Consider the following 14,151-nt stretch of genomic DNA (forward strand, 5'->3'; position numbering starts at 1 on the left):
CAGTCTATTAGTGCACTCAAAGGCATGTTATTTTAAATTTCCTGCCCGTATTTGTTGGTATCTTTTTATCCGTAATTTTTCGTGATATTATGATCTGTATTTTGTGCTTTTATGGTAATTTTATATGAACCGAATAAAGCTTCATGAAATGAAATGAAATGAATGACTGGGAGAGTTCACCAGCAGCCATAAACCAAGATGAAAGCCGACTGCATCATTTTGGACATATAGCAGACGTCATCTTACCTTGTCCCCTCACAGCACCTGGGTGAGACCACTTGTGGTATGTTGGTTAATTCTGGACATGGCGTGGTAGGGAAACAAAGTTGATCCTTGAAGAGCACTGGATTAAACTGAAGCACAGGTGTACTGCGTATGCCCGGGCTTGCTATAGAAAGAGACTGCGCTTCCTATATCCACCTAAGGCATGTTTGAATATTAGCTAAGTAGTTCACTTAAAAAGCACTGCCCTTTGACCACTTGAGCTCTGCCAGCTGTTTAACGATAGGGGTACGAACATTAATAAGGGCTGGCCCGGGAGGAGGACAATGGGTAACATTAAGATGGTTTTAGTCAATGACAACAAATGTTGCAAATTATTTTAGTTTTTGCAAATAGGACTTTTTAAGAGTAATTAAATCCCCCCTCACTGGTTTAAGACACCTGTGATTTGCACAGGGATCTATCTTATTCAGCCTCCCAGAGTGTGCCCCAACAGGTGGCTACAGATCAAAGCTGTGTTTGCCCATTCCACAGCCGGTTCCCATAACATAAATCCTTTTCTTGGCATGTAGAAAATTACAGGCCCTGTGGTGGCGCGGTACCTGAGCACCAAGCGGAAGGTGAAAGCAATACGGGCGGAAAGCGGTGCTGCTGGTGCATTGTGAGAGGCTCCCTCAGCAAAGTAATCTCAGTTTTGAAGTGCACCCCTCTGCCCCTTAGGGAACAGGAGCATAGCTTTTCCTGGTGGAATGGACGGCAGTGGCACACATTGCATAGGTTCATTGTGTGAGGTGAGAGGGTTGGTTGGTTGGGGGGCTTGGGGAGTGGTACAGTCTCTGGATGGGGAGGGGGGCAGATGCAGAACGTACTAGATGAGAGAATGGATTATCGGGGATGGCCACTCTGGGGTAGGAATGTTTGGTGGATGTATTGTATTTGCAGCACTTTTGTTGTTGAAGCACTAGGCATGGAGCTCCCCAAGCTCCTACAGGATACAAGGCGGTGGTGGCAGGGGACCGGATGCTGGATCACGCAGCATGCGAAGAGGGGGTGCAGGTTGCACGAGTTCGGGTGTTGTGTGTGAGGAGGCAGGACAGACTTTGTCCTCTGTGAGTTGGAGTTCTGACCTGTGCCTGTGTGCCATGAGAGTCTTGGAGCAGGAAAGCAACGTTTAAAACAAGCAGCGACGGGCAGAAATGTATTAATAAACAAGCATGGGTGCGAGCAAGTAACTGAGCAGCGCATGCCCAAGCGCACCGCTGCTCGTTCCTGCAGGAATACTCCATGGGTGTTAACTTTTTAAAAAAGATTGGACATGCACCAACCATTAGCCATTTGGAGGCCACCATTTTTAAATGACACAGACAAAAGCCAATCCAAAGAGATGGGATCAGTTATACCCCACAAAGTACATACAACAGATCACCTGACAGTGCAAGTGCTGTCTAGACTTGACCTAAAAAGGACCATTAGATGAATAGATTAACAGATTATAATCTTTATTGTAGATATTTATCATTATTTGTATATACTTGTTGTATTCCTTAACATATTTGTTATTAAAAGCTCTATGTAATTCTGTAATATATTCTTCTCTATAATTTATGTATGATGTATCACACTCCCGATGGAAAAAAATAATAAAAAAAGATAATTAGTGCTCCATAGGAGCTTTGGCCTTTCACCTTTCTTCCTCCTATTCTCAGTAGAGTCCGCCACCCGCACGTCAACAACTGGTGAATTAATTTCACATTTTCAACAAACACACCTCTGTTGTGGTATCCATTACGTGGGTTTGCATCTGCATCATAATCATGATAGAAGTTTGTATTTTTGCCTTCACCTCATTCTTTGCCTTTTTTACTTTTCCCATTTTCCTTTACCTCACTCAACTTCTCTCTCTCTCTCTTCATTTCTCTTTTATCCCTTCCTTACTTGTGGCCAGTACTCTTAATTAATTGAAGAGCAAGGGGTTGAAACAGCCTGTAGGATCTCATTCAGGGCTTAGAGGGCTTTCTGTTAAATAGCTGGGGTTGTCTCTGCCTGCTCAGCTGAGCTAGCCCACCCTATTTACATCCCTTTTTAATTGCTCTGCACACAATACAGCCAACCCCCATTACATCTATTCAGAATGAGGCATCTATCCCTTTTCTTGTCTCCCAATAGCTGGAACATTCTTAAATAGGTAGGAAAGGAAATCTCCACTTAATAAAATAAACATGTAATTATTTGTCGGCCTAAGTCTAACCAGTTATCTTTGTTGCATAACTAAGTCCTATTTTTACTTTCTTATGATCTTTGTGAATCCTCTTCGTTTCTTTGTTACAACGTTTACCCTTTGCATGACAAGACGATATTGATGTGTGCTACTGTACTATACCTTACAAATTGTCTATTATAATGAATTGTTGTAAAGCGGTATATCAGTTATATTATCAATTCTCTGGCTTCAATGTTCAAGTTATATGCTTAAGTGAATATATTGATCATGTGCACATTTTGCATAAACAAAATAGCTTTTTTAAAATATTTTCTATCTATTTTTAGCTACAAGATGGTAGCGTCCTGAGGAAGACACTCTCAACGTGTCGAAACGCATAGACGAAAACCATCTTTCCTTCATATCATTGGGAATATTTGTACATATAATAATTTGCATGTATCGAATATTGATTGAAAGAATTTTTATTGTTATTTTTAGTTGTTTCTATGTCACTGATTACCTTCATGACATATTTTATCAAATTTATTAAATTAAATTCTCAAATGCTATTTTTGTGCCTGATTATCTATTATTTATGTTTTGTTTCTTGAACTTTCCCAGTACTTGTGTTTTGCCTGGGTGTGCTATTTTTTCATAATTTGTTTGCCCTGACCCAGGAAATGTATTCCTATCAGGGGGTCCTTGTTTGCTACATATTGATACCCACGGTGCATCCGTGTGGGAGTTGTTTGCCTTTATATTTACTGTACCGCGTGTCACACATTTACATTATATTCATACTCTGTTCATTGTAAATCACCCTATGTTTCTCTTTCTCTCACCTCTGTTCATCTGATTTTTTCTTAGATACTGGTACTCTACCGACACCTATACAAGATGGCCCAAATGCAAACTTTTGGGTTTTCTGATGAAGACTTTGCTACATTAGTGGGTACCAGTGTATCTTTTAGCAACAGTCTGACATCAAATCCCCAAAACAATAGTGAGATAGATAAACTCTCTAACCTAAAGAAAAAATTAATCAGGATCGAGGCTCATAGTGAGTTCATGCTCAATTATTTAAAAGCCGGTATCATCCCCATGGGATTGAGAGTTAGGAACATCCCCGGCCTTTTTGTAGATGTTAAATCATTTTTACAAAAATGGAGCATGATAGCCAGCAGATGCTCCCGCGATCTTATGATCCTGATCATAGCTACATCAAAAGAACTAGCCTCAGCCCTATCAAAAGAAATAGAGGAACTAGAAGAGAAAATAAAAAGATCAACCACAATTGAAGAGGCCGATAAACATCTAGAGACAGTTAAAAAGGACATCTTGTCCTTCATGGAATATTTGACCAAAAGGAAAAATGATAAATTCACGAAGGACAAGAGATGATGTACCCTTGAACGCACGTATCCTTACCTTGGAGAAACTTTTTATAAAATAGATCACCACCAAGTAGAATCCAACCACAATTATCAAAAAGTCAATACATTCTCGGATTCTTCAGACCCTGACTCTGGCGGAGAAGGGAACCTAAATTACATTAACTTTGGTCTGCATTGAAGCATCTAGGACGGAGCCTTTTTTCCTCAGTACTTGAAGCCCTCATTCATTCCTATTTCTTGCGGAACCCGCTCCGCGGGTCCCGCTGCGTGTGGGGGAATCTTACCGGCGTTGGAAGAACTTTCATCGGGAGCAACAGCAGGCGAGTGACAGGCGGGGCTGCGAGCGAGTGCAGGCGCTGCGCAGGGACTACGGTTCCCAGGAGCGCCTGCCAGACCCAATTGCGAACACCTGGGCCGCTCTCCCTGTCTGCTCCTCCCCCTCCCCTGCGCTCAAGACTCGCGTGCAGGAGGCAGCATTTGGGACATTAACTTTGGTCTGCATTGAAGCATCTAGGACGGAGCCTTTTTTCCTCAGTACTTGAAGCCCTCATTCATTCCTACTTCTTGCGGAACCCGCTCCGCGGGTCCCGCTGCGTGTGGGGGAATCTTACCGGCGTTGGAAGAACTTTCATCGGGAGCAACAGCAGGCGAGTGACAGGCGGGGCTGCGAGCGAGTGCAGGCGCTGCGCAGGGACTACGGTTCCCAGGAGCGCCTGCCAGACCCAATTGCGAACACCTGGGCCGCTCTCCCTGTCTGCTCCTCCCCCTCCCCTGCGCTCAAGACTCGCGTGCAGGAGGCAGCATTTGGGACATTATCTTTGGTCTGCATTGAAGCATCTAGGACGGAGCCTTTTTTCCTCAGTACTTGAAGCCCTCATTCATTCCTACTTCTTGCGGAACCCGCTCCGCGGGTCCCGCTGCGTGTGGGGGAATCTTACCGGCGTTGGAAGAACTTTCATCGGGAGCAACAGCAGGCGAGTGACAGGCGGGGCTGCGAGCGAGTGCAGGCGCTGCGCAGGGACTACGGTTCCCAGGAGCGCCTGCCAGACCCAATTGCGAACACCTGGGCCGCTCTCCCTGTCTGCTCCTCCCCCTCCCCTGCGCTCAAGACTCGCGTGCAGGAGGCAGCATTTGGGACATTAACTTTGGTCTGCATTGAAGCATCTAGGACGGAGCCTTTTTTCCTCAGTACTTGAAGCCCTCATTCATTCCTACTTCTTGCGGAACCCGCTCCGCGGGTCCCGCTGCGTGTGGGGGAATCTTACCGGCGTTGGAAGAACTTTCATCGGGAGCAACAGCAGGCGAGTGACAGGCGGGGCTGCGAGCGAGTGCAGGCGCTGCGCAGGGACTACGGTTCCCAGGAGCGCCTGCCAGACCCAATTGCGAACACCTGGGCCGCTCTCCCTGTCTGCTCCTCCCCCTCCCCTGCGCTCAAGACTCGCGTGCAGGAGGCAGCATTTGGGACATTAACTTTGGTCTGCATTGAAGCATCTAGGACGGAGCCTTTTTTCCTCAGTACTTGAAGCCCTCATTCATTCCTACTTCTTGCGGAACCCGCTCCGCGGGTCCCGCTGCGTGTGGGGGAATCTTACCGGCGTTGGAAGAACTTTCATCGGGAGCAACAGCAGGCGAGTGACAGGCGGGGCTGCGAGCGAGTGCAGGCGCTGCGCAGGGACTACGGTTCCCAGGAGCGCCTGCCAGACCCAATTGCGAACACCTGGGCCGCTCTCCCTGTCTGCTCCTCCCCCTCCCCTGCGCTCAAGACTCGCGTGCAGGAGGCAGCATTTGGGACATTAACTTTGGTCTGCATTGAAGCATCTAGGACGGAGCCTTTTTTCCTCAGTACTTGAAGCCCTCATTCATTCCTACTTCTTGCGGAACCCGCTCCGCGGGTCCCGCTGCGTGTGGGGGAATCTTACCGGCGTTGGAAGAACTTTCATCGGGAGCAACAGCAGGCGAGTGACAGGCGGGGCTGCGAGCGAGTGCAGGCGCTGCGCAGGGACTACGGTTCCCAGGAGCGCCTGCCAGACCCAATTGCGAACACCTGGGCCGCTCTCCCTGTCTGCTCCTCCCCCTCCCCTGCGCTCAAGACTCGCGTGCAGGAGGCAGCATTTGGGACATTAACTTTGGTCTGCATTGAAGCATCTAGGACGGAGCCTTTTTTCCTCAGTACTTGAAGCCCTCATTCATTCCTACTTCTTGCGGAACCCGCTCCGCGGGTCCCGCTGCGTGTGGGGGAATCTTACCGGCGTTGGAAGAACTTTCATCGGGAGCAACAGCAGGTGAGTGACAGGCGGGGCTGCGAGCGAGTGCAGGCGCTGCGCAGGGACTACGGTTCCCAGGAGCGCCTGCCAGACCCAATTGCGAACACCTGGGCCGCTCTCCCTGTCTGCTCCTCCCCCTCCCCTATAGTTAGATAAATCGACACTGCTATTACCGCTGCGCGGTAGCGCGCGGTAGCGCCGGGAGAAGCCCGGGACAAGGGCGGGACCGTCTGTGGCCGTCCGGGGCCGCAGGAGGCCGGGCAGGGCCACCTTTCTAACACTTTTTCCTTCCTATTTTGGCTTTTAATCTGGTTTTAATATGTTTTCATAATTGTTGGTTACACAACCAAAGACTAAGAGGCGGCTGAGTTTTAATATATATTTGGAAGTATATATTTTGCACATTTGTTGATTGTCTATTGAGACTGGTGATATTTTAGTTTTTTGCACTCTCTTTGAAACATGACCCTAAGGTCGGGTAAAGAAAGACATGTTCAGGTCTCCACCTCTAATGGCACTTTTACTGGGACCATCGATCAATTTTTTACACGTTCAACTGCCATTTTGGAAAAGGAGATTGCCTTAGTTGAAAAACGCCTTTCGCTTGATATTATTACTGGCAAGCGTTCCTCTCTTGGCAAAATTAGTGCGGTTGTCTCTCCCGTCCCACTTACATTATTAACTACAAACAGTGATGATACTAATGTGGAGTCATTGTTGTTAACTGCTCCCGAGAATCAACCTGTGGAGGTAGCGGGGACAAACCAAGAAAGTGTATTTAATACTGTACAGGATAAACTATCAAATGGTGGGATTATTGATCTAGATCTGGTTAGTGAGAAATCTGGCCTCTCAGATTCGCCAAATCTTAATGTCAGTACTGACCATATGGACTCCCCTTCCAATTCACAACATACATCTTTCCATAACCGTGGGAAGCGTAAAAGGGTAGATTCACCTGACGCAGAGGTCCTAACCGAGGGTGCGGGAAATTTTATTTTATCCCCCCCGCAGCCACCTAATACAAATTTGGTTGTCCACCCTGTAATCCTACAATTAGTATTTCAGAAGAAATTTTCCTGGCCAGGACAGAGTTACTACTTAAATCGCTCCTTTTACCACTTTTCGAAAGGACTAGACTATTAAATACTAAAATGGATGCCTTAGATAAGTTGGTGAAAGATAATATAGCGTCATCGAATAGAATCCTTGCTAGTTTAGTGCCAAAAGGATTGAACCCCCCTGCCCTTCCCACTAAGTTGCCTACTTCTATGGTTAACAATATAGGGGTTAATAATAACAACGATAATAATAGTAAAAATACCTCTAAAGCGGGATTATCCATTCCCAAACCCGCACAACATATAACAGTACCTGTTCCCAAGAAAGTAACCACTATGGAGAATTCAACTGGGCTCAAGCCTGCTAAAAATCCTCAGAATCAGAAAAACCCAATTTCCACAAAGAGCCAGGTTTTAAGTTACCAGTCCAAATCTATTCCAAGGAAACATTGTGTGAATCTCCCGCCAGAGTCAGTGCCTTATACTATCATTTTAACTGGCGTGGCTCCCCTTAGTAGTGGTACGAGAGAAACACACAAGGATCTTTACAATAAGGTCATATTCTGGCTTAATAAAAATCGCCCGCTTCCCCCCGACCTAAAACCCGAAATCCTCAATGTTAGGAGGGTGGACTGGGTAGGCTTTGAAAAAAAAGACCTTGAGGGTGACTGTGTGGTTATTAGCTTTAGAGAGCCATGGGTAGCTGAACTTATTAGTAGGGAACCAAGATTTGGAAGAGTTGGAGATGTGCAAACATTATCACTGCATTATTTTTACCCTGCTTTATACGCAACTAGACCCCAAACTTCATTCCACCACACAAGAAGGGATAGGTCTAGAGGTAGATCTCAACCTGAAACTCCAATCTACCCAATGTTTTATCCTCGCCTTGCAAATCGGTTTGCACCATTGTCAGGTTTGGAAGGAGTAGATTGACAAGATGTAGAATCATTAGGTATTGGGGTACTTGAAGTTGCAGTAAACCACTCCCTAAATAACCTGAAAATCCCTGGAAAAGAGATTGCCCCAAGGTCTACTGATGCAGTACAGAGGGTGACAGATAGGGATACATATCCAAATTGCACACCCAGACCTTTGAATACAGTAGAAACTAAGAGCACAACTGTTTCTATGGGAGAGAAACCACCTCACATTCTGACAGTCTTGTCATGGAATATAGCGGGACTGAGGGGGAAAATGCCAGAGGCTGATTGGGGTTCCTTTATAGACCAATACGATATAATTGTTTTGCAGGAAAGTTGGTCAACAGAGCCCATCCATCGAGTTGGCTATCTTAACTACCATAAACTAGCCTGTAAAGGATTGAAGGGACGTCCCTCGGGCGGTTTGGTCATCTGGATAAAACAATCTCTAGCTTTTTCAATAACAGACCTCCCCACCTCAAGCAATGATATTCTGGCCCTGAAACTATGTGGCAAAAACAATCAGGTTTTTTTCCTGATTAATATTTATGCAAGAGGGCAACCAGGAGGGAAGCCCGCGAGAGTGGTAGCTGAATTAGAATCTACATTGAACAGTATCAGTAGAGATAATTGTGTTATGGTGGCAGGAGATTTTAATTGTTCTTTCGAACCGTTTCCCAACCTTGCTGATGGGGGTTATGGGGAGATTGACCAGTTATGGAATATTCCTCATTTATCTATTCCACCAGTTAAAAAAGTCACTGAGGCTGCTATGCAGTGGTTAGGTCTTTGCCTCGAATGGAACTTGCGCGCAGCAAATGGCAGGACTAAATCAGATACGATGGGAATGGTTACATTTGACAATTCCCTGCATTCGAGTCGCATTGACTATTTCTTGATAAGGTTAGAATACTGGAAATTATTGGAGGATATGGTGGTGGTCACCAGACCTGAAAGTGATCATAACCCCCTGGTTATAAAATTATTATTGCAGGAGGGTTTGTTTTTGGACCCTGCAACCAGCATCGTCACAGCAGATGCTGGTCTTACGAATGATTGCAGAAGGGTAAGATGGGCTAGGTTCCTAGACAACCCCTCCATTATTAATAAAGTTGCTAATGAGGTCACAGCTGCTACAAACTTGATAGTACCCTTATTTGATGAAGGAACCTCACTTGATCAAATTGGGATGATCCACGAGTCTCTTTTTAATAAAATTAAATCTTTTTTTATTGAACCTGTCAAAGGAAGGATAAAAGTGCAAACTAAGTCTAAGTGGTACGACAAATCTTGTCGTGTTGCCCATAGCTCTTTGTTATCTGCTATTAAATCTAAAATAGCTAGGGACATAAGGTTGGCTAGGGTAAACTACAAGAAAGTACTTAAAGAGGCTAAAACCAAATGGGATGACCAGCGTTGGTTGGACTTATATCAGGCAAGTACTTCATCCAACCAACAAAAATTCTGGGAGGTTGTAAAATGGGGTGGGACTGGTGATATGCATGTTCCTGTTAACTATGTCCCAGTTGAGCAATGGGTCAAGCATTTTGAGGCACAGTTTAGTGTCGCAGAACGGATCTCCCATAACAATAGGGAAGATGCCAGTGTACAGTCTGCTGTGCCACTTCATGATCACATTGTCTTTACCAAATTAGAAGTGATTACCGCCCTTAATCAAGTGCAGAATGGCAAAGCCCCAGGTATGGACTGCATCCCTGCGGACCTTTTTAAGTATGACCAATTGCATTGGGTCCCGTACATAACAGTCTTGGCGAATGCAATAGCCAGAGGGACTGAAATTCCCACGTCGTGGAAAGGGGCTGAGATCCTGCCCGTGTACAAAAAAGGGGATAGAACTGATGCAGGGAATTACAGACCCATCAGTCTTATTGATGCCCTTCAAAAGGTTATAGCCCGAATGTTGTTAGGAAAAATCCACTCATGGATGTCCAAAGTTGACATTCTGTCTCCGATGCAGGCGGGTTTTAGGGAATATACAAGCACAGTTGATCAGATATTAAGATTTGTCATGATCTTTTGGAAAACTGTATTCCTGAGAGGTGGTACGATATTTGCTGCATTTGTGGACCTCAAATCAGCATTTGATTTGGTCCCCAGAGCAAAGATGTGGGCAGCCTTGAGCAGGATGGGTGTGCCTGCTGCACTCCTTGATCTTACCATCAGGATGCATGAGGGAAATTTTGCCAGAGTTAGATGGGGGCGGCAGGGTCAGGTCACAGACACCTTCCCCGTGACTCGCGGAGTGAGGCAGGGTTGCGTCCTGGCTCCCACCCTGTTTATACTCTTTATTAACCAAGTGGTGAAATTCCTCACAGATATTGCGACTGATGCCCCTTCACTGGGTGGGACTAAATTTCCCCTTTTAATATTTGCAGACGACACACTTATACTGGCCAAAACACAGAAGGGCCTACAGGTTGCTATAAATAAATTTGTGGACTTCTGTAATGAGAATGATCTGGAAATTAACATCAATAAAACCAAGTTCATGGTCCTGACAAAAAATAAACCAAAGAGGGGTCATGTTACCATGAATGGGTCTAGCTTGGAGCAGGTTGAAGCAATGACATACCTTGGTGTTTCAATAGACTATAGATTAAGATGGAAAGAACAAGTGGCGGCGCTTAGCTTGAAATTTGCTCGCTTGTCCGGTTGTCTAGTAAAAGAGCAGCGATGTTCTCTTACCAAAAGAGTTTTGCCGGCTCTTAAAATCTATAGTGCCAAAATTAGTTCAGCCATTCTATATGGGGCTGATATTTGGGGCTGTGTGGATCTGGCTGTCCTAGATAGGATACAGAATAAATTTCTTCGAAACCTTGTCAGCCTCCCCCCTTCTACACCAGTCCTACCATTGTTGATGGATATGGGCTTGCATTCTATTAAACATCAAGCCCTCTACAGGATGGTGGCACTGTGGAGGCGCATCTGGTCTACCCCAGAACTTGCTATGTTTGCCCGAGAACTACAGGATGTGAGAATGCAGCAGGGGGCAGGTGACATACCGTGGTTCAAGCAAATTAAGATTACTTTGATTAAAATGGGTCTTCCATTGCTCTGGTCTGAGCCGGGTTTACATACTTTCCCTACAAAAAAAGACTTCAAATTACTTTTCTGGACCACGGTAAAAGCAGAACATGTTGCTCTTACGGAGAAACAGAATTTGACAGGTCAGTTTCTGCTACACAAAATAGTCCCTCACATAGAGACTTATTGGGATGTAATTCCTAAAACATTAGACAGGAAACTATACCATCAGTTTCGTGTAGGCACACTGCCACTGAGGGTTTTTACTAATGGTTGGCAGAAGACAGAATCATCCCTTTGCCCCTGTTGTACTGACTGTAGAGAAACATTAGGTCACTTTTTATTTGTATGTAGTGCTTATAGTGAACCAAGATGTAAATGGTTGAAACCTGTATGTTCCAGACTTAATACCCGAGTGTGTAGCGAAGCTTTGTACATTCTGAGAACAAATACTGCTGAATGGTTATCCATTGGAATGGCTAAATTCCTTGGATGGGCTTGGCTAATTAGGATCAAGTCAGTTCGAAACTTATCGTCTTGAATAATTTTGAATAGAATGCAATTGTATTATACTATGGTCTGATCAGAATTGATGTCCAGTTTTTTTTTTTATACAAATGTATACTTGTAAGTTTTTTATATATTTTTTTAGTCCTTTTCCTTCTTGACGTCCATATATGTATGTTTAATTGGGAATTTTTATCTAATTCTTGTCATTTCATTTTTTTTTTTTTGTTAGTATTGATCTGAAACTTTATGACTTTGTTAATTTAATTGTACTGTTTGTATTTTATGTGTGTCTTTTATGAACAACAATTCGAAATAAAGACGTTAAAACTGGAACTGGAACCTAAATTATCATGAGGAAGGTCCATATAATACCCAAAATGGACGTAGAAATATGCGCCAGTCTTTTTTGGGACATCACGGTGCCAAACGCGGATGCCAAAGAGTCAGGTTCCAGTCCCAATACAGAGACCACTATCAGAATCATCAGTACCCCCAGGAACCTCATCACTATTTGGAGACACGCAGCAAACAATACCAAAGACAATGGATGTAATACCCATTTTTAACTTATCAACACATAATCTAGGTGCCGCTGATATGTCTTTTTTAACAAAAGGTTTGACATTTGTCCCTCATTCCAATGCTGATCTATTTGAACTACACCAGGATATCCACTCTTTCTTTAGAAAGATAAGATTAAAAAAGTTCTTCATGAACCAAGGAAGATGGCCGCCTGGTAAGAGCTCCAGACCGGAGCTCCTAGTGCCTGGGATCCCTTTTTGGAATTATCCCGGACAGCACCCATCTTCGCTGTACAAAAACAAGTAACTGGATTACAGCAAGAAACAGGTTTTACATAAAAGTAACTGGATTGCAAAACGCTCACCGGAATCTGCAGCGGAGCCCTGGACGGTGGGGCGAGCTGGGGAGAGGACTGCTGCTCGACGCTGGACATCGGAGGAGTTGGAGTCCGGGATCCCTTGGAGGCGTCGCTCGGTTCCAGTTTCTGCACCGGACCGGTGAGGACTCCAGCGCTAGCTGTCTCGGGAGTTCACCGTGATTGCTGTGCTGCTCACAGGAGGGCTACTGGCGAGCTGTGACCCGACCCATCTCCGCTGAAGCTGGGGAGGCTGTGGGGGCGACGCTGGGGCCCCGCACCGCTTGCCACTTCGGAGGATCGCTGTGGGTGCTGGGCTGCTCACGGGAGGATTGCTGGCGTTCTGTGGCTTTGCCCATCATCGCTGGAGCTGGGGAGAACGCCCGTGACGGCAACGGACCGGAGGACACACCGGGGACCTGGCAGCCCCGAGGAGAGTGGCTCCACCTCGCCACCACCCCTGCAGGCATTGAGGGGGTAGGCTCCGCGGGGCATGACCGGAGCTCGCCAAATACAGCTCGGCTGGTTTGTCCCCCTGCGCCTCTCTGCGACGACACCTGGGGAGCTGAGCACCTGATGGTCGTGAGGCTGAAGGAGGCGAGGGACGGAGCGGACTGGCGGAGAGCGGGCGAGTCTGGGCTTCCCCGTCTGGCTGATATTCGCGGGCTGTGATCGGCGTGTCCCACCCGGACGGGGGAAGGGCAGCTCGTCCTCCGCCTGCAACAGCTATCGTGCTAGGAGTGGGGAGAGGACCTAGGGGTCTGGCTCGGCTCTCCCTCTCACCCCGATCACACCGTTCATCACACCGCTCACCCAGTTCCTGGGGGTGAGCTAGGCAAGGAGGAAGGATTTGCCTTGGGGAGGATCTGCCCTGATCTGCTCATTGAGCTGCTCTGATCTGCGATCCTGTACACGCTCACGTCTCTTTCTCTATTGGAGGTGCTGCATGGATGCAATACTTGGGAGCTGTGACGGCCGGTGAGCCTGTCGACCTGGGCACCACTACATCGGTGTTATGCAAACGCTGGCAAATAAGGCCGTTTTTTACCCCTGCTGCGGGGACTGCAGATCGCTTGCCAAAGTGAAGGCTGTTTAACGTATTTACTGCCCCAATACTTATTGCTGGATAAGATACTTATTCTGCCCCACTCGATTCCTGAGTGATTCATCCTGTAAAAAACCTATTGTCCTCAAAATGGCCGGGGCCATAAACTGAACACTCTACCCCCGCCTGAACATACGAGGCCCCTCTGCTGCTCCTCTTCAGATAACAAATCTGAGATAAGACTCCCCATGGTATGCAGGTCCCTGAGCCAACCGGAATGGAATCTGAAACTGCTCTGCCATGCTATCAAAACAGCAACAACTAAAAGAGGACTAATGACTACATCCTCCCTACTTGGTGGCCATCTTTAAAGTACTCTTGCTCTCTTTGGCGGCCATCATGGACTAGTCCTTCTGACCATTATTTACTATCGGTACGATTTCCACTTAGCTCTGTAGTTAAATATGGGTGTTCTTAAATAATTGTCTTTACTGCGGGATTTACTATCATTGTATTTAGAACTCTTGTAACCTGGTGCTCTCGATGTGCTTAAGTATCCACCTTGTACTACAGTATTATACTACTACTGGTACCCTACACCTTACGC

This window comes from Lissotriton helveticus, chromosome 3_1 (genome assembly GCF_964261635.1).
Source record: "Lissotriton helveticus chromosome 3_1, aLisHel1.1, whole genome shotgun sequence".
NCBI classification, from domain to species: domain Eukaryota; kingdom Metazoa; phylum Chordata; class Amphibia; order Caudata; family Salamandridae; genus Lissotriton; species Lissotriton helveticus.